This window comes from Mchenga conophoros, linkage group LG9 (genome assembly GCF_057382185.1).
Source record: "Mchenga conophoros isolate Kocher_MC1m ecotype Shallow Benthic linkage group LG9, M_conophoros_male_GT1.1, whole genome shotgun sequence".
Classification (NCBI taxonomy): domain Eukaryota; kingdom Metazoa; phylum Chordata; class Actinopteri; order Cichliformes; family Cichlidae; genus Mchenga; species Mchenga conophoros.
Genome location: NC_140534.1, coordinates 7,548,307 through 7,575,019, shown reverse-complemented (window position 1 = coordinate 7,575,019; position 26,713 = coordinate 7,548,307). Strand labels below are relative to the sequence as shown.

The following is a 26,713-nucleotide window of genomic DNA, read 5'->3' as shown; positions in this document are numbered from 1 at the left end:
AGAGAGAGAGAGAGAGAGAGAGAGAGAGAGAGAGAGAGAGAGAGAGAGAGAGAGAGAGAGAAGACTTAAAAAACAGCAGAGGCCAAGCTCCCCCAGGTTTTAGCCCAGATGAAAGGCCAGGATCTGGACTAGATAAGAGAGCAGATCATGGGGGGTCGGGGCCAGTCGGCTGTGAGAAGCCATGTCCAGCGGCCATCTCTCAGTAGCCCCCTCTCTCTTGCACGCACACACACATTATGTGTGGGATAAGTAAATGTGAGAGAGTTAGTTAAAAAGATAAACCTTTCTTGCCTTTGTTAAGATGCAAAAACATAAAAAAAACCAAAAATGCATCCAAGAGGAAATGACATCATTCCCTCCTGTGTAAAGTTATCTGTGCTCCATTGCTTCTGCCTGCATGCATGCTAACTACTCATTTTTGCGCACCAGCTCGTATATGCATGTGTGTGTGGGTGAAAGCATGAAAGCAGTCATGGGGTAATGAAGTCAGTGTTCTTGCTTTATCTCAGAGTGCTTCTGAATGAGAGAGCCAAAGAAGAGGCGCACACGCTGCCAACATCCAGCTGCTCCTTTTCACCTCTTCACCGGACAACAAACAGCGAAAGCTGTTGTAAGACAGAACATCAGAACACCATATGGTATTCAGCGCACGCACACACACATATGTCATCCACTGTCACCTGAGCAAATCAATGCAAGAGAGAAATCCATTCCAATTAGGATCCGGCTGCTCTGCCCTGCATGTGGATGTAGATTAATCAATAAAGAAATCCCACCACTGATCTGCCATTCACCGTACAGAACACACTGAACTCAGACTCTCTGTGTTTTGCTTTCATTCACTTGCAAAATAAGGAAGTGTACGCACTCGTCCTTTTTATATGAATCCAAATAATTTTCTATTCAAAAGGATTCCAAAGTGGTCAGTAAAAAATGGAGGTCCTGCCCTTTAAAAGCAGGATCCTGTAAACCCCCGACAGCCAGCGACCTGTGACCTGATGTCCACAGCGAGGCCATGCGTCATTCCCCGGGAAGCCATAGCGTCCTCAATCATCTGTGCTTGCAGATGACCCAAATGAGCGTACGAGCACACATAAACAGACGCGGCCACGTTGCACGCAGCTGATGTGGCTCCCGGCTCTGAGCTGAGTGACGTCGACACGGATGCGAGGTGACAGCAGTGTGTCAAAGTGCACGTAACTGTGTAGAGGTAGGTGTGTGTGTATTCAAGGTCGGAAGTGTTAACGTGGCCCTCCTCCCCCGCCTCGACGCCCTCGGGCATCCAGCGCTGTGTTAGCCGTCCAGACTTTGCTCAGCACTAAAACCTTTACCTGACCTTTCCCTCTGCTGTGACATTTGGGCCCTTCTGAGCAGGTCAAACAGCACTAAACAGTGGTGGAAAAGCAGAGGGGAGCTGGAGGAGAAAAGGAAAGAAGAGAGGGACGAGAGCTGTCAGAGATGACAAGACGTGTTACAGGACAGCCACTTGGGACCATTTTAGTTAAGAAACTGCCATCCAAGACTGTACATCAAATCAAAATCAAATCAAAATTTATTTATATAGCACATATTAAAACAACAGTGTTGACCATAGTGCTTCACAGTACTGCATAACTACATAACTGCACTATTTGCACTGAAATCCACAAAGAAGAACCGTCATTGACAAGATCTCTTAGCTTTGTTTACCTGGTAGTAGGCACAGGTACAGTAGGTTAAACACATAAAAGTATTGATACTCATAGATGTACAGCAGCAGAAGCTGCCTTCACCAGTAAGGAAGCAAACCAGGATTTGGCAAGCCCCACTGTGGACACCAATCTCCAACAAGTATACAGGGTGGGCCATTTATATGGATACACCGTAATAACATGGGAATGGTTGGTAATATTAAAGTCCTGTTTGTGGCACATTAGTATATGTGAGGGGGCAAACTCCTCAAGATGGGTGGTGACCATGGTGGCCATTTAGAAGTCGGCCATCTTGGATACAACTTTTGTTTTTTCAATAGGAAGAGGGCCATGTGACACATCAAACTTATTGGTAATGTCACAAGAAAAACAATGGTGTGCTTGGTTTCAATGTAACTTTATTCTTTCATGAGTTATTTACAAGTTTCTCTTTGTTCACAGCCATTGACATGTCGAAGAGGTTAACACGTGAGGAGCAGATTGAAATTGTGTTGATATCTGGTGAACGCAGTAACCGGGTCATTGCAGCAGATTTCAATGCAAGACACCCTACGAGACCACCCATCTCCCATGCTACAGTTAGCAAACTGCTTGCTAAGTTTTGTGAAACTGGTTCAGTGTTGGATTTGCCAAAATGTGGACGCAAGAAAACTGCCACTAATGAAGAAACATCAGTGGCTGTCCTAGCTTCATTCAGCAAGAGCCCACAGCGCCACTCGCATGTCACTGGAGAGTGGCATTAGTTGAACATCCCTTCGGCGGATATTAGCTACTCACAAATGGCACCCTTACAAACTCCAGCTACTGCAGCATCTCAACGAGGATGACCCAGATCATTTGCAGAATGGACAAAACAAAAATTGGAACAGGACTCTCAGTTCACGCAGAAGATTTTGTTCAGTGATGAGGCAAACTTTTATGTGAATGGTGAAGTTAACAAACAAAACCACCGCTATTGGTCTGATGCTAACCCACATTGGATGGATCCCTCCAAGACTGTTGGAACAACAAAAGCGATGGTTTGGTGTGGTATATGGGGTACAACGATAGTGGGTCCATTCTTCATCAATGGAAACCTCAAGGCCACTGGATATTTGAAATTGCTACATGATGATGTGTTTCCCTCTTTATGCACTGAAGCTGGCACGTTCCCTGAGTTTTTCCAGCAAGATGGTGCACCACCACATTATGGGTGCCAGGTCCGAGCATTCCTAGATGAACAGTTTCCTGGAAAGTGGTTTGGTCATCGTGGGCCAGTTGAATGGCCCCCAAGGTCTCCCAATCTGACCCCCTTAGACTTTTATCTTTGGGGTCATCTGAAGGCAATTGTCTATGGTGTGAAGATACGAGATGTGCAGCACCTGAAACTACGGATACTGGATGCCTGTGCTGATATTTCTCCTCAGTGTGTGAAGAGTGGGAGAAGAGGGTTGCATTGACAATCCAACACAATGGGCAGCACACTGAACACATTTTATAAGTGGTCAGAAACTTGTAAATAACTCATGAAAGAATAAAGTTATGTTGAAACCAAGCACACCATTGTTTTTCTTGTGACATTACCAATAAGTTTGATGTGTCACATGGTCCTCTTCCTATTGAAAAAAACAAAAGTTGTATCCAAGATGGCCGACTTCTAAATGGCCACCATGGTCACCACCCATCTTGAGGAGTTTGCCCCCTCACATATACTAATGTGCCACAAACAGGACTTTAATATTACCAACCATTCCCATGTTATTATGGTGTATCCATATAAATGGCCCACCCTGTACTAGAAGGTCGCCTAGGTGGCTGCTGTGGCATCAGATCTCTCTTTTGCTTACTCTGAGTCGTCTAGTTTGAAATAGAAATTACATAAACTGTTGTTCTGTGACACCAGAAATTTGACCTGCAACATTCAAGAAAAAAAGATTTGAAAAGTGGTTAAAAAACCCTGAATGCATCCTCAGGTAAGTGCACGAAGCTGAACTATTCTCGCAGTCTTTGTACTAAGGAGACGGCTGGTTAAAGACTGTTTAGTGTCCAGTGGAACATTTGTGTTGCCACATGCACCTCTGTTGGGTAAGTCCAATAAAAGTTCAGGGATGTAGCGTGAAAGCGGCTTTAGTCATGCAACAAAGAGCCAGCTGGAACTGGTGCAACTGAGGCCGCAGTGTTTGAAATTTCAAAATCGCTAAGCTGCACAGTCAAGTAGGTTTACAGTGAATCGGGCACAAGCAAAAACAGACGTCCAGCGAAGTGGGTGTCAAATCCTTTAACCTTCACCTGGTGACCTCGCAACACCACAATCATACCCAGTGCCTGGCAGACTGCAAAGACTTGTTAAAGCATGAAGGCTTTGAACTTTGAGCTTTCTTTTTTTATCTAATTCTTTTTAAAAGGAAAGACTACCCATCTTGTGAGATTATGTACAATCCAGTCCATTTAAGCAGCAATCTGAGCCCTGACATCTCACAGATATTCACTGGCAGCTGGATAACGGTGCACGACACAGAGCATTAAGGGGTAGGGTAACATGACCAAAGAACAAGACACTGAGCGCAAGATTTGTACAACCGCCTGATTGTCAAACACATAGATGTTCAAACAACAAGGCCTGTCCACTTCTATCTATTCTCTGCTGCTCCTTTGTCCATTGTTTATTAATATGCTCCTCCATCCTTGCTGACAGACTGAGCGATGTTCATTACTCACAAGGAGAAAGCTCAAACACTCCCGCAAATGAAGACTGCATAGAGTTTTTGCTCACGCTGGCCCCGATGAAGAAAAGTGATGCCACTGCAGCCTTGACTGGGGTGCTAAGAAAACACCTGCACTCCCAGACCCACCTTAATGATCACTCGACGCAATGGGAGAACTTTAATGGGGCCCTGGAAGGGAGGAAGGAAGGAAGCTGCCAGCTTGCTAATTTTAGGCACTCTGCATCTCAGATGAAACACTGGAAATGGCAGAGAGGAGGCGTGGAGAGGCGGGAAAGATTTCTGTCTCTCACTTTTGACTTTCTGCATCACGTCTCTCTAACCATCATTACGCCATGCATCCGGTATGAGAGAGTCTCAGAGCTCTTTGATTCTCTGAATCATTTCTCCCTCTCTTCCTGTTTCCTAGCCCTCTCTTTCCCTCCCTCACTTCCCAGCTTTCTCTGCCTCATCCTTCCTTTTTCCAACTCTCCCTTTCATTCGCGCCTCCCTCCCCTTCTGCCAGTACCTGAGTAAATAAACAGTGTTGTGTGGGATGCTAATTAGAGCAGGTTCAGGGACGCGAAGAGCCCAGAGATGGATAAACAGCAAGGTGGGGAGGAGAAGAGATGAGATGGAGGGGGTGGAGGTGGAGGTAACCCACCCCAAGGGCAACACAACACACGAACACGTCAGATTAGCGGTGAAGGACAGACAAGAATGGTTTTGGCTTTCAACCCAACTGAAGCACTGAAGCAAAGGGAGCGTAGCAAAGCAGAGGACTTTAAGGGGCTTGCAGGGGAGTAAAGGGCACTGCCAGAGAAGGGTTCACATACTGGAGCTTTGGCCATGTTGAGAGGAAGAAAAAATGTTGTGTGAACCTTCTTAATGACGCCTGCTCCTTGAGACCCAGTGTGAGATCAAAAGAAATGCAGATGAATCCAACAGTTAAAACAAAAACAGGTCAATGTGAGGCAGCTTTTCCATATTTAACGTTGAATTGTCTTTCTGGTGGGGGGGGGGGGGTAAGCTGCAGGATGTGTAGGTAAGAAGGTAATGTTACAAAGGAGAGGTAAACGCAAACAAGTACACTCACACAAGTGATGAATGTACCTCATTGCATCACTTAAAACATTGCATCCCAACCTTTGGGATTCAACAAACACGTCACATGGGCTCAGGAACGCTGTTACTAACAACAACTGTGACTTTCAAATGTGCTCATTATAAACTGGATCCAGCCTTTTAGTTACTGCTACATATAACAGGTAATCTTTGTCTGTAGGGACCATTCGCGGCACACCTTTGCATCATTTGCAGCCAGAAGTTGTAACAATTCATCCATTCACCTTGTTAGCCAGGTCCACTATTTGATGCTTAGCTGGCAAATGTAACCATTTATACTTTTAGCTAGCCAAACACACTTTATGCTAATAATTCCAGTTTATCCTCTTTGTTCGGCTGATAATTCGTTTTTTTATCCACATTAAAGCTAACAAATTGACCTGCATCCTTTAAAATTTAAACTTCTATTATATTATTTTACGTACAGTAACTACTAGCATATAACAGAAACCAAATGGAACCATTTATAAAAGGGACCTGATCTTAAATAAATCTCTAAGTGACCTTTAAAACACAGTATGTGCATTGCTGACTTGTGACTATTGTTTTGTATGAAACCGTCTAATCCAAGGTGAGACAGATCAATGGGTGAATCTTGAATGGGAGTTCTGGTCAGTAGCTTTACTCCCACTGAAAGTTCCTTCTTACAGAAAGGTTCATGATTTTGCTAACAGCAATTGTGCCCAAGATTTTATGTCCAACAGACTGAGAAGCCAAAGCAGCCTTTGCAGTCCATTTCTACACAGGCAAGGGGAAAAAACCGAGGTAACTTTACTCTATAGGAAGTTTGATGTCGGAATTCTAATCAGCCTAATGCTTGTTATGTTGGCACATAACTGCATACAGCAACCCACACAGTCATTTTTCAGATTGCTCCGCTGCATGTGATAATTGTTTGTGTGCTATCAGCGCTTGTGCCAGACACTGGGCTTTGTGTTTGCTGTGGGTGCTTTTGTTATGAAATGACAGTGTGTTTGCTTAATCAATCACAATCATCGGCAGCAGCACCCTCCCCTGCAAGAACATTATGGATCATGTTCTGTAGAGACACTATTCCAGAATTTCTGATAGCATGGAATAAAAAAACTGGGATATAAAAATGTTTTTATACTTTCTTATGGACATTTCATGAACTTGTCGAGGTTTTGCATTTTTTTAAAGCCTCTGAGATAAACCATTTCCTCCTCTGTACTCAGGCTGTGTGGATAATGTGTGTGTGCGTGTAGAAAGCGTGAATGTATGGGCGTACAGTTAATGTAAAATTGAAACCTGAAATGATTTCAAAATACTCAGAATGAGGCGTTTTTAAAAATTCAAAAGGAAAATCATTATTTTATCAACACTACTCGAAACTCAAAGCAGGCAGAGATCCACGAGGAGAAAAGAAGATCTTTCTGTCTGCAAAAAGCTACTGCGCTCGAACATCAGCTCAGATTTCATTCTGCGGCCTATGATTGCGTGTTTTAAAGCTTAGCATTCAGATTCAAAGTGACAGACTTTGTGACAAAAGACTTACTGGATAAGGTTCATATTTCCTAAGTTTGTTAAACTGTTTGATTTCTTTATTACACACACTCTTTAAGTGTTAAATGCACCAGAAATTAGTTTCCTGAGAAACAGTAATTTTGCAATGTTTAAGTACACTATAACTCTGTTTCTAAAAAAAAAAATAACAAACTGTAGAACAAAGTGATTTGTAATCATTTGCACTCTAATGATTATTCCTGCAGTAGCCTAAGCTGCTCCAGCAGAGTGGCTCAGTGGCTGACAAACATCTCCCACTGGTGACTGTGTTTAACTGTGAGCTTTACTAAACCTCAGCAGGAATGGTCAAATCGCCTTTATCTCCATGTATGATGTCTTCAGAAATTGTCTGTCTATCTCAGTCTTTGTTCACAGTCCATAAATCGAGCATCTGCTAAGGAGTCTCTGTTGGATTATAAAACCCAACTAAGACAAATACTGTCTGGCAGGATCAAAGGCGAACTCGGACTGTAATAATCACTGATGCTGCTGTTAAATTAACCAGACGCTGCTCACTCCAGTGGGAGGGATTCCTCTCTTCTGGCAGGCGGTGGACCAGGTAAAAGAAAAGACAGGAAGTCTGTGGAAAAACGTCGAAACAGCTTGGAATCTCTACCCTACCAAGAAGCAGCGTTAACTGATTATGTAATACGCAATCTTTAATGTTGCTCTGAGATGTTGCATGATTAAAAGACATCCCCAGATTAGGGACACAAAACTAATGACAGGGGAAGGAAACCTTGGCGTTACACGGACTTGCATAAGCTTTTAATCTCACGTTAAGTCCACCTCAAACACTGATGAAGAGATGAGAAAGAGGAAGGTAGGGAGTACTGCCACGTATCTAAGAGGCCGAGGAAGAGAGGGGAAATGTGGGATATGTGATGGCTGGATGGACGAGCTATTTTTATAATGAGGTCAGTGTGAGCTGGGGGATTTCATTCCCCTGGGATGGACACACACACACACACACACACACACACACACACACACACACACACACACACACACACACACACACACACACACACACACACACACACACACACACACACAAGAACTGTGGTGCTGTGATGCTTCTGCTGAGTGAGACCGTCTCTGTCCACAGGAAGATGAGGAGGAGGAAACCCAGAGCTACCCAGGTCTTTCAGGGATTTTTGCCATACCCTGATTAATCCATCTCTGCTACTAGAATGAGAGCCGATCTTTAATTATGGAACACGACTGACATCTCTAAAATGTTTTAAAATCCTAACATAATGACAGTAAACCCTGCTCTCTACAGCCATCACATAATTTCATTCTCTAGTCCAATTTTTAATTCAAACTTTCCTTAACTTCTTAGTGTTTTTAAGTCATCGGCTGAAAGCAGCAGGTACAATGTTTTGCTGTGTGCTGGTGTAGCACTTCAATGTCTCTGCATGGGGTCAATAAAGTTTATCTTAAAACAACTGACGTAGACCTGAGGTGTTTACCGATTGGATGATCTTTCCTTCCTTTTCAGCTGCTCACTTTCTGGTTGGTGCCCAGGTTGTGGTCCCCTCCCCCCAGTCTCCGCACTCCTCCTGTGAAGACACATCAACCCTTTCACTCATTTTTATAGACAAAGTCAAAGCAATCACAAAATTTTGGTAAATGGTGACACAGATGTGGTGGATTATGGAGTCCCAAAGGGATCAAAATTATAATGTGGGATAAAAAATAAATAACAGGAAATAAAGAATAAAGTTTAAAGAATTATTTAAAAAAATAAAATAAAATGAGAAAAATAAGCCAATCAACAATTAATAATAATAATTACCCCACCTAATAACACAGTAGTTCAGAATATGCTAACGGTCAAGCTAACTAGCAAGGTCAAAACTGTATTATTACTCTGCATCAAAAATAAAGAACCCATCTTAGCAGACAGCTAATTCAGTTTTGCTGTAGTACTAGTATGTGAGGAGCAAAAAGCTGACTTTTTTTTGTTATAGTAGCCAAATTTAACTAGCTAGCTAGTTAGCTAGAGAGACTCAATAGCCTCAATAACTCTAAATATGCTATCTAACTGGCACGCTAACTAGCAGGGTTGAAACTGTTTTAGCTTTAAGATATTTTAATTAGCATTAAAACAAACACAACAATCACCCTTCTTGTTTCTAATCTGTGATTATGGTGTAAAAAATAAAGTTATTATATCTAGAGACAATAAAAATAATTAGTGAGAATACCTTGAGTAAAATTAATCTATAAATTGCAATTATTTTAATTACTTTAACTTATTTTAACTACTAAAAAAAAAATACATGAAATATTTAAAATCCCATTGATTTAATTTAATGTTGAAAAAGCATAAATGTATTCCATTAATTATCTGGAGAAATATTGTGGTAGCTGATCAGAAATTTAAAGAGCAAACTGGTGTGATAACAGACTGCACAGGAGTGACAAGGTTTACACCCTAGCATGGCTCTGCATGGCCTGTTTCAGAAGTTTGCACGCACACACACTATATCAACAAATTCTCTCTTGCAACCCCTCGCTCGCTCTAAACGCCTGTCGCTTTGACCCTCCATTAAGCTGAGCGAGTGCTCGTTTAGCCAACAGTGTCTCAGCAGTTGGGGACGCAGGCTGCCCACTCAGTCAGATCCAGCCGTATTAAATAAATAAGGAGCGCTCTTCTGTGTAAATTATTCATTTAACACGCCTTATCCTCCTCCAACAACCTTGTTAGAGCAACTCAGGAGTCGGAGGGGGGGAATGGGGCAGGGGTGGGGCAAAAGGAGGAGGAGGGGAGCAGACACCGCGGCTCATGTGCGACTCAGCAGAACCTGTGGTGCATCTCTAAGCTCTCTGGGCGTTCAGTTGTAGGGGGGCTAATTCGCTCTGACACCTCCTTTGTTTCAGGCGGAAAAGTGCTGCATACACACAGCTCCGTGTTCGCTCGCACTCTCTACACACTGACATGCACAAACTTGGAGAGAAAGAGCACAAGAATGGAATTTTTAGTGCATATTCATATAATAATCATTCTAGTTGTCTGGATAAATTATTGAGAAATAGGAGGCCAGGACACGCGATGCTGGAACGTGAGGGCTGCATTTGTTTTCTTGCTGCCCCAACTCGAATCAGACAACACAGCGAGTCATCCGCTCTAAACAAGCTGATTCTAATGAGCCGGGATGCTAACCTTGAGGACAAATACGAGACAGTACAGAACACCTCATATCTCAAGAGTGCACTCACGGCACGTCTGAGAAAACGTTTATGCAAGCTTGAGTAAAGCACACAATAAGCATCTTTAGCATTTTCTTCATATATATTTTAGAATATAAATATCACACTGACCCTTTATTTTCAACTCAAAGTCAGCTGCACTCAAAGAACAGTTAATTCCTTCTGATTAGGTGGTCTAAAAGCTTAAGTAATAAGCTTCAAAGCAGAGTGTAATTCTTTCCAGGTATGGGGGAATTAAAAGTAAAGTCTTTCATACTTTGAGTTTTAACGCCATTTAAGTCTAACCTCACACCATGTGTCACAGTTTGTAGAAAAGAAAGTCTGAATTTAAAGGAGACGGGGTTTTTTTTTTAGCACACATTACACTAGACTGGTGAGGTCTGACCATCAGTCTGCAGCTGAATCAGGATCAGCCCGGCGCAGACCGACACACTCACTCTCTCTCTCTCTCTCTGACTCCAGCGTTCAGGCCCAGAGCGGGAGGTTGTTATGTCAGCTCTGACAGTGCTCATTACCAGCCTCTACGCTCTGGATTGGAGTTAACAGGCTTTGGCGCAGGCGTAGGCCAGTTAGACCCGACTGGTACAATGGAATCAGTGTGTGTATGTGTGCGTGCCTGTGCCGAGAGTTAATCACAAAACATTCTTTCATTTCTAAATCGCACCTCGGGGCCACTGTACATTACAGAGGCACCGATATGCTATGTGCAATGACATCTACTGCTTATTTCCATTCTCACTTGAGAAAAGTGCTCCATACGAGGGCTGGCCGCTCAGCTTCCGCATGCCAAAAAGCTTCTGTTGAAGTGTTGGTGCACTGCTGTGCATCATTTCTGATTTATCGTGGAGAAGTTCTCACTCGAGTGTTTAGATGGCTGAATGAAAACGAGATGCTTTTGCTCTCTTATCAGGGAGACAAGAAGTTAAACAAAGTTGTTTTGAAATCTAAATAGTCTGTGGAGGAGTATTAGGACCACGTTCAGCAGACGACAACTGTAATCTTCACATTTCGACTAATTTTGAAATTAAGATAAAATGAAGCTGCAGTTTAAAAGTAATCTTGTCACAACAAGTCACAGATTACTCATTTACACTCTGCCCGACTCTGCTTGGATCAGCTGGGTGTTGGTCATGATGGACCTACTACACAACCCTCACAGCGCGGTTCCTCCCATCTCTTCTTTACCTTTCTTGTCTGATATAAATGCCAATACCGATGTATCAGAAAACAGGCCGACAAAATCATGCAATAAGCTCTTTGTCTGTCCGTGTATACAGCCTACTGTGGTGACTGTTGTTCAGCAGGTGGGTAGGTTAGTGGGTCGGTCTCTTGCTCGTTCCAGTCCACATGCTTTAGTAGAGCCACTTCAGCAGCGACTGATCTCTGATGGGGGTCACCGCCCCTCGAGGAGTAGCATCGGGAATTGAAGCGTGGATTTCTTGCTCATTAGACAAATGTATAAACCACTACACTATGAAGGTTCTTAGTCTATACAGTCAATCAACCAATCAACCACTTACAAATAGATCTGATCTGAACTTTGGGTATAAACCACACCTGTCCACAGAAAAAACTTCTTCCATTCCAGCCACCATGGGCAAGACCAAAGAGCTGACAAAGGACATGACAGGACTGTAGACCTGCACGAGGCCGGACAGAGGTACGAGCCATCGACAAGAACCTTGGTGAGAAGGTGAAAAATGTTGCCAACTTTTTGATAAATAGAAGAAATTTCAATGTCAAACTCTGTGTTGTGTTGAAGTTCCAGTTCAAATATGCAATAAGTCTGAACAACTTTTCCTTGAAATAAAAATGCAGAAGCTTCTTACTGTGAAATCAACCGCTGTCATCCACGAAACAATATGTTAAGGAGTGGTTTGCTCTACGTGATCAAAGTATTTTGGAACTTACAAATTTTCTTGCACGCTTAAATTTGCAGGTTGCAGAAGGGGGGGGATTATCCAACCAGTTCTATACATGCCACCAACGTGCGCCACCTAGAGGAAAGAAAAGCAGCACAAGTCAAGATTTAAACATTTCTCATTTATGTCCACAGACATTACAGCTTAGAAGCTTAATACGTAAAAGCAAAGAGATTTACATGATAGTTGTTTTGGTGTTAGCAGTTATCTGTTGCTGTCATATGGATCATTACACCGGCTCTGGTCTATCCTGCTGCTTTCAGGTGTCTCTGCAGGTCTTGCCCTCCTTCTCTGCCCGTCCCCTCTCAGCCCCGTAACCAGCAAGTGATGCCGGTGATTACACTTGATTAAGGCCTTCTACTTCAAACAGACCTGATGTTTATACAGCCCCTGATATGGCGGATAGGATAAAGAGCAAGTTGAGTTCTGTGTTTGTGTCGGTGTGCATGTGTATTTGTGTTTGCCTAGATGGGAGGATGAACACCATTACACCTAGGCTTTGTGTACATACGATTGTAATGACAGCCTGTATAAAACATGCGGTGTTGTGTTGTTTATCATTAGGGGTGACTGTAGTTCATCGATGCAGTGTTTCTTCCCAGCCTAATTTTAAAAAGTTGTGGAAAACCTACTACCTTAACTTTGATTTAAAAGTCCAATTTTTAGACACGAGTGTGCCCCAACTCAACTACACCTAAATGCACCTACCTATGAGGCGGTGCCTCCTCATATGAGCTCCTCTGTATGTCTAAACCTGGGCATTGCCAAGCCCGTCATATTGCTTTCCATATTTTTCTAATCTCTAGGCAGAAAGAGGAGGACAAAAGTGTGAGGTGTCCCGCAGCTGCAGCACTGCAGCCTGAATTAGCCCCGACCACATGAAAAGCTTTCGTCTCTATTCCAGGCCAGGGCGGGAAAATTACAGCCCTACTCGCTTTACTCTAGCATTAAACCTCAATTAGTGCACAAGTACGCCGATGATGTCATCACCCAGGGACCCAAGAGCCCTGGAAAGAAGGGGCGCTGAACAGTGAGATACGCTCACAAACCACGTTGCTTCGAACTTTCGGGCCCGTCTTCTCAGCCGCTGAGAAACTCAGTTTGGCGAGGAATAAGGTGACGCTCGTGCGATACGGCCTGGAAAAACAAACGTGCAAAAGAGGCTTGTGGCCTGGTTTGGCTAAATTTACCAGGAATTTTAATTCTGAGATGTAACTCGAGGTTTCCCAAGAGGAGAGAGAGGTCAGCGAGGTAGGACAAGAAAAACTCTGGTTTGACCCTCGGTGACCTGGCAGGAGACAGAGGAGGAGGTGGATGAGGAGGAGGGTGACGAGGCCTGGCTTCTATCCAAAAAACACACTGAGAGTTCACGCTGCCCTTCTCTCAGCAAACCACTTACATTACACAACAAACTTACATAATCATATGGAGGACTACAAAAAGCCAGCTGTAACAGCACCATATCACAATGATGCTACACTTCATTATTGCTGTCACATATCTGAGCATTATTTCTGTTAATATAACTGACACTGGCCTTCATTACAGGTTTTGGAATGAGCTTTTTGGATACAGTTTTTTACTTTTAACTGGGAATCAGAGAACGTTTCCTTAAAGGACTGAAAAAGCCGTATCTGGAATTGATCAAATCGAAATCTTAATCAGAACCTATCCTGTGACAAGTGGTATAGTAACCTAACCTGACGTTTCTGCTTCTTGCTCCACCACCATTAACTGAATCGAATAAAATTTGAGAAAAACAATAAGAAATTCTAAAAGTAAGACCCAAGCTCTAATAAAGTAATTCCCTTTTATCAAAAACCCCAGACACAGCGCTCCCTGGATGTTTATTGTAATCCAAGGTAGTCCCCATGCTGTGGGGTCAATGTTCCTTCATGTCCTACAAAGAGGGGAGCGACTTCAGTGCAGCTCAGCATGGGATCACTCGCGGGCATCGCCTTGTACCCTTCTCTTTGTAACACCCTGTGAATAATGCATCGCAGCTCCCAGCAACTTCTCACAGGTTGTTTGAGCGAGCTGCTCGAGGACTACGGGTCCTCTTAGGTGTACCTCCACCTGAAGAGATGGATCACTCTCACATCTTCAAAGAGAAGTCAGTCAAACCATAGATTGTTAGTACCACCCCGTGGGTTTACAAAATGTTACTCGGTCTCTCACAGGTGCAGAGAAAGAGGATGGGGCCAGCATTTCTCAGAAAGTAGAACAAAAATTTTTTTCCCCTCTCCCATAGAGCCAAGCTCTGACAAAAACTTTGAGCAGCGGTGGGGGTGATGACGGGGGTGGTTGAGATCAAAAGCCTGCAAGTTCCTGGCGAGCGGACCCAATCAGCCGAGAGGGCCAAGGAGAGGAGGAGAGACAAGTGCTTCCCTTTTAAATTGATCCCACTGAGACCCTCAAGGTTCCCCTCGCAGGACTCGCAGAAAAGCGATAAAAATCTGGCCCTGTGGATCTGATGAGAGACTGGGAGGGGAGAAGGCTGAGAAGAAAGACTGTTTCGGGGGGGAAAGAGCGGCACAGAAAGAACAGAGAGGCACAGCGAGAGGAGATCAAGGAGAGACGAGAAGGGTGGGCTCATCCTCTGAAGGTGCATCCAGGCGGCGCCGTCGTGTGCCAGCGAAGAACCAGAGCAGTGAGGACCGGCACTATCAGCTATCTAAACCCATGTTACACGTCTGATCATGTGCTCAACCAATCAACCGTGGGTGTATCTTTATTATGCTCGGGTCCTGGCAGCCTGAAATATTGGCTCCTTCCGAGCTGGCCTGAGATCAGACTCTGGATGAGGCCGGTGTCGTTATCCGCAGCATGCTGGGGCCTCAAAGGAACACGCGCTATCAGAGCAACCCAGAGACCCCACAGCGTGCCAGACTCACCACAGACCTGCCCGAGTCGCCAACACAAACACCCAAATGTGCTCAATAAGGTGCTGTGAATTTGCATTTCCTTTCCAGGTCCACTGGATGTAGTTCATAGTAGAATAGAAAAGTTATTATCAGCAGGGGGTCCCAGTTATCAAAAGCGGCAAATGGGTGCGTCTTGTCAAATGTGACAGAAAAAATAAAGAAAATAATCATCTGCAAATCTCATTTATCACAAATTAGACTATGTAGATTCTGAAACGTCCACAGGAAGCTCTTGGTCTTCATTAGATGATGAAATAAAGCATACCTGGTTACAACTGAATAACTGAAATACATAGTTAGGTTTATAGTTTAAATTCAGATCCTAGACTGTGCTCACAGGTTTTTCCCCTGCTTGTGCCTTAAAACAAACACAAAATGAGAATAAATAACAGAAACAGTCACCCAAAGAGCCAGTTTATAGCGCCAACATGTTATGGAAGTCCTGTGACGGGTATGTTTCCTGCAGGGTCATCCTGGTAAAAACTGGGGATGTCTGAAAAAGATTTAAATTGCAGTGACAGAGCCATGAGTTTAAAGGCTGTAAACTTCTATCCAATAATATACGAGAAGAATTTACTCTATCATAATTAGCTTCTTTTTTTGTGGGCAGTTAATGCTATATGTAGACTCACTGCATACCAAGTATTTCATTTCATAAACCTTTTCAATTAAATATAAACTTTATGTATTTGATTGGCAGGCACAGTAGGATCTGGATGGCACTGTGTGCACTATACTGCTCTTTGCTACTCCACCAACAGCTGCATACGAGTGTGAACCCTCGGGCTCAAAGTGTGCTTGAAAACAACTAGTTTATATGACGTGCCTCTGACCGTCAGACAGAAACATTTTGCACCTTTTTTTCTCAAATGGTGGCACTCGAAGGCGGGGTGGCATTGCGGATGTCGTGGAGAGGCGATAAGGGATAATTGTGTAACTGTGGGGATAATGACACACGTTTTCACACGGCTTCGCACGGAAGCCACTTGTGGTGATGCCCGTGGTTGTAAACATGAAAACTGAACAGCCACGTGCAGTGCTGCGAGCTGAGAGTGCTGCAGAAAGCTGCAGAAATGTTCGGACACCACGTAGCAAGAGGTGTGGAGGAAGGAAGGTTCAGATGCCGTCCGACCTGCCGACAGCCTTCTGTTTTTTGAAGAGCACACCGGCTCCTTTATTTCCATCTCTGTGACTCACTGCATCAAGCACACAAAAAGACAGGAGCTCTTGGAAAGAGACTTAGGAGGCAGTGGGATGCTGCCTGGAGGATGATGGCATGCTCTCTGCACCACTTTCAACTTTGGACATTCAGAACAGCTATAAACACTTTTGCTTTTAGACACGGTCAGACACACTGTATGAAGCGTGAAGTATTTAATTTTAGGCATTCTGAGCCTGTTAGCGGGAGCAGGAGGCGGCAGGTGAGAGGTGAAGTCAGAAGGAAGCAGGCGGAGGAAACGTGAGCAGAGAAAAAGAAACATTCCTTGACTCGGCCAGAAAGAGGCCTGGTGGGCTAACTCTGAGCAGTTTACCCCAGCGTCATGATGTGAGTGACTAGATAACAGAGCTCCATCTGATAATCACATACTCTGCTATTACACTTCTTAGCTGTGTGACTGTAGCAGGCCAGAATAAGACAACCAAACTGTGATGGATAGCCCACGCTGAGCAAGAATAACTTACAGCCTCATAAATAAGCAGATCTCTACTAATAGGATTACAGTAGCCCTGAGGCTGACACCCCCCCTCTACCAGCCACGCTCCTCCTCTCCTTATGACAAGCACCCTGAAATCACGTCAGCGTTCGACATCAATATTTTGACATTTCATTCAGCTGACTCTCCAGACGGAGCCATTTATTTAATTAGCTGAATCAAAATTGGCAGGAGCGGCAAATTCAAAGTTAACGTGACTGGGGCTCAGTTGCCACAGGTAACCTTTTTGGAAGGACTTACTGTGGCAAATTGATTGCTGAGAGCGCAGACTCATCATGAGTGCTAATTTTCAGAAGCGGCGCACGGCGGAGCAGGGAAATAAGAGGCTCTATTTATAACAGAAGGAAACAGCAGAGGGGGATTAGCCTGTCATTAGAATAAAAGAACCCAGAAGAAGAATCAATTTCAAGGTTTAAAAAGCTGACAAACTCAGTTCACTCGCTCGCTCGCTCTCCATCCTTCGCTGCTTCTTTCACCTCGGACAGACCAGCCTACAGTCGGCCACATATGAGCTTTCATTGAGGCGCCAAGCTCGGATTTCTCCCTCTTCTGCCTAAATGGAAAACTAAAACAGTTGTGTTGTTTTATTCTAACAACGCCGTTGCTCCAGTCACCTGAAAAGTATCACACTGCTGCTTTTTGATTTAAGGAAATATTCCATCATTTTACTTTCTGTGGGTTTGACTTTGTGGGGAACAAATAGCATTGAAAGCTTGGTTAATCCACACTCAGTATTTTGTTTTTCAAAAATATCATCCAGCCAGATAATCCTAGCAGAGCTGTCACTATCACTACATTAAATCTCTTTGGCATGAGCCGCTTTGTTTACAGATTTCACGCTGCTCATTTCAGTGTTCGCCTCCTACAGAGGGAAGTGAGTGTGTTTGATTTAGAGGCAGATGAAATACTAAAGATGGCATAACCGAACGTGTGCGGTTCACCTCTTATTGCAGATGAAAATAAGGAGGAGGACAATGACGACTCCCGTGCCAAAATCTTTCATCGAAGGTGATGATAGTCCTGCGCTGCCAGGAAGCTGTGACAGCATCCAGGAGACAACATAATAAAACTAAACTGCACGGCAACAACAAAGAAAGTCTCACTTTTAGCAAGTCATGCTCACTAATTTTACTCTTGGTCTTTAAAAGAGCAGCTTTGCACAACAGTTCAAACTAATTAATATTTATCTCATGCCGGGCCTTAGTTCATCCACTGTATGAAACCAGCTGTTTTAGGTCTTGTCCCTGTGTGTCTAGGACACAATTTTAGGTTTAGCATTCTTATACAGGGCTTTCTATATGTGAGGGCACATGTAAGAATCACGTTTCTAGGCTTTTAGTCCATTTTCAACCAACAAATCATTGAGTTGACCTTCAAGGCCTTGGTGGATTGTAAGCCTGACTTTACTGGATTGTTAACATGACCCCACTCTACACCCCTACAAAATTTGATCACAGTATATCTGAAACTTTTCCAGCTACTTGTTTGCGAATAGAATGTCAGCAAAAAACACCAAAAAAACCTCCTTGGCAGAGATAAGCATAGAGAAGCTGTCTGAAACTCTGAATTCACCACTGTAACAGTGTATTTCAGAAAATAAAGAAGGCCATCTTAGATAAGACACTGAGGCACTATAAGCGTCATATGATTTGCATCGTTGTAGCTGTAAAACTGTGAGGATGACCACCATCACTGTGAAACATACACTCTAAAATCCCAGAGTTGCTCAGCGAGGTCACAGCATCCAACTCCTGTGCTGCCAGTGACTTTGTCACCTCTCCTTTCCATCAACAGCTCACTGAATTATGTGACATTTTCATTACTGGCACGCTACCTGGTCTACCTCCAGGTGTGCATAATGGAGACAGCCTTGGAAAACCACCATCTCCCAGCATGCCGTTGGGAATTGGACCAGGAAGGAAGCTTAGAGCCGATTACCAGGCCGAGAGGCAACCCAAACTGTGTCATCTTCCCACTCCCTCAGCACAGAGCCCTCACCCCCCTGACCCAGGCCATCATGTGCCCGGGTGAAACACGGGGCACGTCTCTGGGACAGGAACCGCACAGGAAGCAGCGCAACTCGACAAGGACGGAAACTCGCGAATCGGGGGAGAGGGCTGGTGGTGAGAACAAATCGCAGAAAAGTAAACTTTTCCACCAACGCCACATCGCAGCAGAGGAGAGGCAAGCGGGGCGGGGGCACCGGCGCATTCCTCATTTGGGGAAGCAGCTAAGCTGGCTGTAGGAGGCGGCAGCGGAGGGATTTAGCGGGCCTCAATAGCGAGGATGAAATGAAGACGGGCTCGCAGTGTCGCTTTCAGAGGATGCTGCCAAGAGTCGTCACATTACTGATACAGAGGCAGGAAAACAGATTCAATTAATACACTGCAGCAGACAGTAATGCTGGACTCTTCAATCCAATCCGCTTAGAGAACATCTTAATAGCGCATGAGAAGGAAGAATATTGTGCTAATCTGTCTTGTCTGCGGAGCGCTCCGACATCCCCCATTGATGTTGACATCCCTTTAACATGAGGTTAGTGGGTGTTTGGCCTCCCCTCCAGTCATTTGTGAGCTGCAGAGCCTGGAAATGATTAGGCCTGGGAGGGCAATTAGCCGGAGCATCGCCGAGCTAAATATAGTCCAGCTTGGACTGTTGCTCCTGGGTCACATCTACACTGCAGCCTCTACCCAGGCATGTTAGCGCAATCTGGATCCCGTTTTGTTTTATGACTGATGCGAAGGCCGCGCTGACTCAGGCCAGATAACATAACTCAGCCGTCGATCAGGTGTCTCCAGGGGAAAGGGAGTGGGAAGGAATCGCGTAAGGAAGAATAAAGAGATGAAGTTTAAAAGAGAAGCACATGTTAACCGTGATGTTCAGAAAATACCAGTCGACTCTATGAGCTGTACAATCGAAACCTTTTGGACTTCTTTCGTAACAAGCTGCCTAGAAGCATGGTTGGGAAAACATGCTTTCCCACAGCCTTACAGCAGCTAAATGGTATGCAGGGAAAGAATTCTTTCCCATCGCACAGCTCCCTGCCCCGCCAGTCCCCTCTAGTATCTCCAACCCCGAGTAAAGAAAAAAAAAAAAGAAGAAAAAAAGGGGGAGATTTTATCCTTAAAAACAGGAGGTTCGCCCACTCGTACACCTGGGACGGCTCTTGGATGGAGGAGGCAAGCTAGAGGGTTATAAGAGCCTGGGAATGTTTAACATCAAGAAAGCAATCAGAACGTAGCCGGAGCTCTGGGAATTAAGACAGGAAACATGGAGAGTAACCCCTTCCAGACCGAGAGGAAGGAGAAGAGGAAGTGATTTAGGTTTGGTGGCAAATTCATACTGTTACCTGAAAGTGTAAACTTCATTTCCGCAGATCTAAATGAAGCCATTTCACAGAAGGACTTTTTAAGGACCTGAAAAGTTTCACTTGTGCCTTCTTAGCCAGATCTCTGCTGCCTACATCAGTGATCACAAGGCTGATGAGGGGCTCAAACATAATACAAGAAAAGCACTGGAAAAATAAAAAAAAAAGCTCAACATAGGCTCTGCTTCAACTTCCCCATCACTGGTTTGACCTGGTGTATCTTTCAGCACAGTATACTTGTGTAGACCGAGGTGAAACATAAGTGGAAATGTTCTGGCACTACACTGAGCTCAGCACAAATTGTACAAGACAGCTCAGGAAACAGAGGTTTGCTTTGTGCCCTGAGCAGAGAGCATTTATCATCCAATAAAACCTGCAGTAAGAGACCTATTCCTGCACTGTCCTCTGACCCACAAGTGGCATCAAACAAGACCAAGTGCCCATAGGAACTCAGGAAATACATGATAGCGAGAATTTTTTGGTTAAATTTAACTTATAATTGGGAAAATAAGTTGAAAATCAACACGTAAATTTTTTTAAACTTGGTCAAAATCCTCCCAGCTGTATAGAGTATTTTCTTGGGTCTCCGTATCAACTTTGAAATTCTAGTATCGTGACAACCCTATAAACTATATCAGTGGCCTCACCCCCAAACTCTGTTTTCATTATGGAAAGCATGACAGTGGGATTGAGGAGATCCTTAAAGTGTTCCTTCCATCACTTGACCGTAGCATCAGTTGAGGTCAACAGCATTCCCACTGTATCGTGTATAAGTAGAGCACTGCTTCCCCCTCTGACAATTTGCAAGAATCATTTTGAGGTTGACAAAAGTGTTGATCCGTGGTCTTAAACTAATCCCAGGGGAGTGGGCCTTCCGGTATCTGACCTGGTACCTCTCCCAGCATCTGTCAGCTACCTCTAGGGTCCCACAGGCTAACCAAGTCCAATAAGACCCCTCCGTCAGCCTGACAGATCCTTTCTGGTGTTCATCACCTGGATCTGGGTTTACAGGCACTAACGATTTTGGACTCCCTCAGATTGCAATCGAAGCTCTACTGGGAATTAAAGATCTCATGGACGGGCACCTCAAGCAGACATACCCATGCTATAGCTCCACCCACTTGTTCTTTTAAACCTTTTGTAAGCTGCAAACAATCACTAGAAATCTAGCTGCTAGTGGCTGGTAGCAATAGGTCTCTAACTTTTTCTGACATGCCCCACTTTCCAATTTTTATGAATTATTAATACTAAAAAACCATCCAATCTGAATTTTTGTTGACCCACAGTTGAGACTTACAGGCTTAAAGTGAGGATGAGGAGAGCTAAATGCCTTTATGAGCAGAAATTTGTTTTTCAAGCAATCACTGTCTTGTTTGATTTTCACAGTTAACAAGCTGCGATTTCAAATAATGGTCAGACTAGAAATCTGCCCCAAGCAGCAACATTATTGATTACTTTTAAAGATGAATCAGTCATTTGTTGTGTCCATAAAATGTCAGAACATAGTGAAAAATGGCTGTACTCTCATTAAAGCCTCTCATTAATAATGCCATCACCAGTAATTATTGGGTATTATTATTAAATTAGCCATTTTTTTCAGTTGCTTGCCCAATTATTCTACATCCAACTGCTTATACACCTACAGTACATTCACAGTATTCAGTAGATCTCAAGATATTTTTCTTGGAATCACAGACTTGCTGATGGTGCAAGAAAAAAGTAAAGACATTCACAAAGTAATAAAGATTTAACATTTTGAAACATAACACATATATGCAATTCTGTCCCAGTTCAAGTAGGAAAACCTCAGGACCGGGAAACAAATAGTTTGAAGGAGAAAAACTGTACATAGCAGTGTACCAAGCAGTAACTTCCAGAACAGGAAAGTAAAGCCAATACTGTAGTTAATCAAATACCCACTTGAGGGTGTCTTCAAATGTGAATCAATGGGTTTTGGGGAGTTGGAAGCCCGATGGACTGAAAGTCGTTCCTGTTCCACTTCTTTGAGGTCTTTTTGAAGTCCACCGCCTGGGGTGCATGCGCAGTTGGTTCATTGTAATATAAAGTGTCTGTGGATGAGCGTCTGCGTTCGAAACAAACTGGCACGGACGTGGACATCCACATGAATCCTCGTTGACACAGTCTGATGACAGAATTAACAACACTTGGACCCAAAAATGGACCCAAGCGGACTCTAGCAGACTAGAGAGACACGTGAAGTATAACGCAGGCCATGTTAAAATTACCAAGATCAGTGACAAAATAAGCATGTTTAGGGTCAGGTACAAAAATTTGTTATGGTCTCAATAGCCAATTTCCCTTTTCATCAAAACTGTACAGGAAGGTAGCCATCTGCTGGACTCACCTCCGTTAAGTCTCATCTTGAACTGTGCACACTCTGTGCTGCTGATGCCTTTGAGCCTTTTGATCGAACAATCTCATAATAAAAACAGCATGCTGCGCGGTACAGCCTGCCCAAGAAGCTCATGCTTCAGTTTTAGTGAATGAAATTTTAGTATTTCATTTGTCAGATATGTTCGGATATTTCGGTTTATTTCACACCTCAAACATTTAGTAAACAATTAAGCAAATACAAGTAATCTGCAATAAATTACAGGTAGTAAGAAAATAAACTACTAACTTTTTTACACTACGTCCGCACCTACACGAGTATCTTTGAAAACGCAGCTGTTTCGTCCACACGTAAACGGCGTTTCGAATCACCGAAAACTGAGATTTTTTAAAACTCCTTTTTTGTGTTTACCTGTGGACGAGGAATACAGAGTTCGTCACACAACGTCAAAGGTATGTGCCTTCCACGTCACGCTGTGCGCCACGTTATTGTTTACATGAGATGAATTGCAGAATGGCAGATAGAGACAAAATACTGTTAATCTGACTATCTTCGGTTTTTACAGGCTTACATACACACGCAGCTACTGTTCTTCTATTTAGAAAGGCAGAGGCGTCACGGTGTGATTATTTTACATGTAGTTGGTTTTTTTTCCTGTGTAATAATATTCAACATTGCTATCAATACACTTTTCAAAACATGCCTCTCTGTGCAAAATGGGTTTAAAAACATAAACAGCTGTGGGATCCTGTTTGTCCGTGATTTAGACGGGGGGAACAAATCGCGGCAGGATCAGCCTGATGTTATTTATATCCCGCTGTAACTTTACTGTATAAAGAGCTAAAATCTCCAAAATGTCAGGAGTAGTTAGTCATTACAACGAGTGTTTGTGAACTAAAAATCAAGAATGTGGGATACTGTTTGTCCGTGATTTGAAGAGCCCAGCGAAAACCAATTCTGCAGGGGAGACCTACCTCGGCACTTGTGCAGGTGAAACCAAAGGGAAGATTGGCTTCACTATATTTTCTAGTCTTTGGTTTAGAATGAAGTTGGTTTGGAAACATATTCACTGATGCTTCATCTCCTGCTTTGCGTTTCTGTGGCCGCCCCGTGCTAGCAGTGTCCAAGCGTTTTGTTTTTTCTCCCCCTTTTCATTCCGCCCCCCCTGCAATGGCTCTGCGCCCCCCCTAGGGGGCGGGCCCCACACTTTGGGAAGGTCTGCGTTAGCTGGTGACTCAGCACTCCAACCCCCCCTTGCTCAAAAAACCCCAAAAAAACCCAACTAAACTAAACTAACTGCAGCTAAACCAGAGAGTTCAAAATCCTTAGAGACACTGCAGGGAAACAATGCTACAAAATGCCCTTTTTTCATGAATGAGTTTCACAATAGAGGTCAACCAGTCAACCACTCACCAATCCACAATCTCTTTTACACTTCCCTTAATTCCCAACAAGCTTTCTACTTCTAGAAGAAACTCAGGAAAGAGACAGGCATAGGGAAAAGTCTAAACAGTACATGCTAGCACCACCTAAATAGCACCTACCAGAAAAAGCACACTGGGCATAATCCCAGCCATAAATCGTATCCACTTCTTGCCCACCATATGAAATTCCCTGTAAGCCCTAACATTATGGCCATACCTAAAGATAGCAGTCCAGCTTGTAGGAGCAGAATAAAACTGGAAAATACATCCATCATAAAGAGGAGGAGGTTATTTTGGCAGTGTGCGGAGATGATAAAAGTGCAGACATACTCAGTGCCCCGTTTCTAAACTGTTTGTTAATCTATCATTTGGCACAAGGAGGAATGAGATAACAATACGACATGGCTTACGGTGAGCGTGGCCGCCGTGCAAAGATCGAAGCGTGTCCTTGGAGTGACATTATTTATTGAAATAAATTCACTCAAGTTGAAATGTGTATAGCGAATGCATTATGAACAGCGCTTCTGATGGAGTGGAGAGCGCATTAACTCACCGTAACATTGCCTTGCTCTTTTCAATAGATGTCCCTTGTGTGACACACGGCGGGGAAAAATGGAGAGGAAAAGGTCTGAACGCTTTAAATTAGCCCTTTCACAAATGGAAGGGATTTTCCATTTGATGGCCTATTTGAACGTATAGACAATTCTGTGAGCCGAGATTCCGATCTTAATTACTTCGTTAATTAGCTGTGATTCATGGGGAAAAGCCTTGCCCTACCCAAAGTCCCTCTGTATTGCTTAGGGGGTTTCCAAGAAGCTCTCACATCCTCACTGACTTTTTAAAGCACCAATCTTGCACTTGTGACACTGTCTGCCTTTGCTGAAGGGCCCCCTCCCCAAAAAAGAAAATGTCAGCAAACCCCACAGAGCCAGAGAGCCTTCGAATTCTACTGCCTGAGGAAGGCGAAGCAGATCGGGCCTTCTGCTACTCCCCGTCATTCCCTGATCCACCACGGACTCAGATCACAGGGATGCATTCCACAGATTTATGTTTATCGTTTTCCAATGAAAGAGTGATAGCCGGTGCAACTGCCCTGCACTGCTCCTCTCTCTCTGTGTGATAAATATAAAATATGGCCACTCGTGCTGGCTGCTTAAACTTGGCCGATCGTTGGAGCATTTAGTTAATCGGAGAAAAGCAGCATGAATAAAAAATAAATAAATAAAAAAAAACCTCTCAGGACAAAACGACAAGGCTTTGTCCAAACACCCCAACAAGAAGTTCTCACTCAACAAGATGGATCAAGCCTGTTCCCTGTCATGCTGCATCCGGATTATGTGCCACCTACAGCGCTTAGTATCTCGGACAGCCAGGGCAGAACTTGGGGGGGGGGGGGGGGAGTAGGCGTTCTGGCATGCAGGTTAGCTTTGAGAGAGCAGCAGGCTAACAAAAAGGAAAGGTAAGGTCCAGCTGAGGCAGCTGCTTGCTATTACTCCATCCCAACCCCCCCAACTCCACTCTTCTCTGGCAGGAAATAAGCAATCATTTAGTACTGACCGGTACATGCTGAACCGCTGCTATCTCTGCTCTGAATCCAACCAAAAACTGGATTACAGCAGTTTAGTATTAACCTTAAGCGTCTTAAATATCTGTGCCGAGGTTAGCCTCATGGCTTTTAGAGTGTGAGCATATATTTTCCTAAGCAGGACAAAAAGGTGAAGTAACGCTGGCGTTCCACACTGAAGTGAGAGAGATCCAACTTCTGCTTTTAACAGAAAAAAGCATCTTGCACAAGGAAAGATATCAGATTTAAGTGTTTTCGGTGCGTGCGTTTGTGTAGTTGCCACTGAGACAGAAAAACATAACTGCAAACAAAGAAAAAGAAAATAGAAGGGGAAAAAAGCTATTCTCAAACATGCAAGGTGCTTTTCTGGTTGTGAAAAGCAGTAATTTAGAGGTCTCTGGTGAGCCGCACAGGGTTCAGCGTGTCCAACAGGATTCGAAGTGTAGCTGCAGATCTGCCTTAATGCACTGCCAGGTCACCGTTTCTGTGTGAAAATGGCAATGCAAGGACAGTGTGACTGCTTGTAGCTTGGGGCAAATAAACAAGGTGGTAGTAGAACGAGGGAGGGGGGGGGAGGCAAGAATGACTGCCAACCGGTCATGCTGCAGTGTAAATCCATGTCTGTTAAGACTCATTATGGGGACTTCAAAGAATTTAAGAGATGGGAACAACAGCTTCAAGCTGCCATTTCATTATTGAACCAAATGGGAAAATGTGATCACAGATCCCTCTTTGTTTCTCCTTATGGCATCAAAGAAAACATTACAGTGTTTGCCACTGAGCTAGATTGAGTAGATCTAACTTGTAAATATTAGTTTACAAGTTTCTCCTCTTGTCTCAGTAGTAAGCTGCAATTAACTCAAACTCCGATGTCACGGAGTTACTGTTCTGCAGCCTCAGCACAGAGGAGCGTAGCTCTCCAACCCACAGCTGACCTCCAGAGCCCAACGACTACAGCTGCCAGCTGCAGTCCATGACAGTGGAGTTAGGGACCACATCCGTCTGCAGCAGCAACAACATGGACAGGCCAGCCGTTAGATTTAAAAAACAGAAGAACAACTGAACTTTCAGATTCAGGGAGGGTTGCCCACCAGGAAACTGATCACAGACGAGTTGGGAGAAAAGAATGATAAAAATAAAAACACGCAAAGAAAGTGTATGTGTGCAAAACAATATGTCGTTATCATTACATTATCATTTTAAC

General features: G+C 43.9%; 1 protein-coding gene across 3 annotated transcripts in view; it reads right to left on the bottom strand.

Moving 5' to 3' along the window:
• The window catches only part of znf438 (zinc finger protein 438), a 54,643-nt gene that overhangs the window by 15,235 nt on the left and 12,695 nt on the right, over positions 1-26,713 (bottom strand). For 2 of the 3 annotated variants that reach the window (XR_014893816.1, XM_085286255.1), the window contains exons 2-3: positions 12,152-12,237; positions 8,497-8,586 (exon numbers count right to left, since the gene is read on the bottom strand). The gene's annotated coding sequence lies outside the window, so the exon portion shown is untranslated. Of the gene's footprint in view, positions 1-3,507; positions 7,602-8,496; positions 8,587-12,151; positions 12,238-26,713 lie in introns of those variants that run through there. The other variant, XR_014893817.1, reaches the window with a different exon arrangement.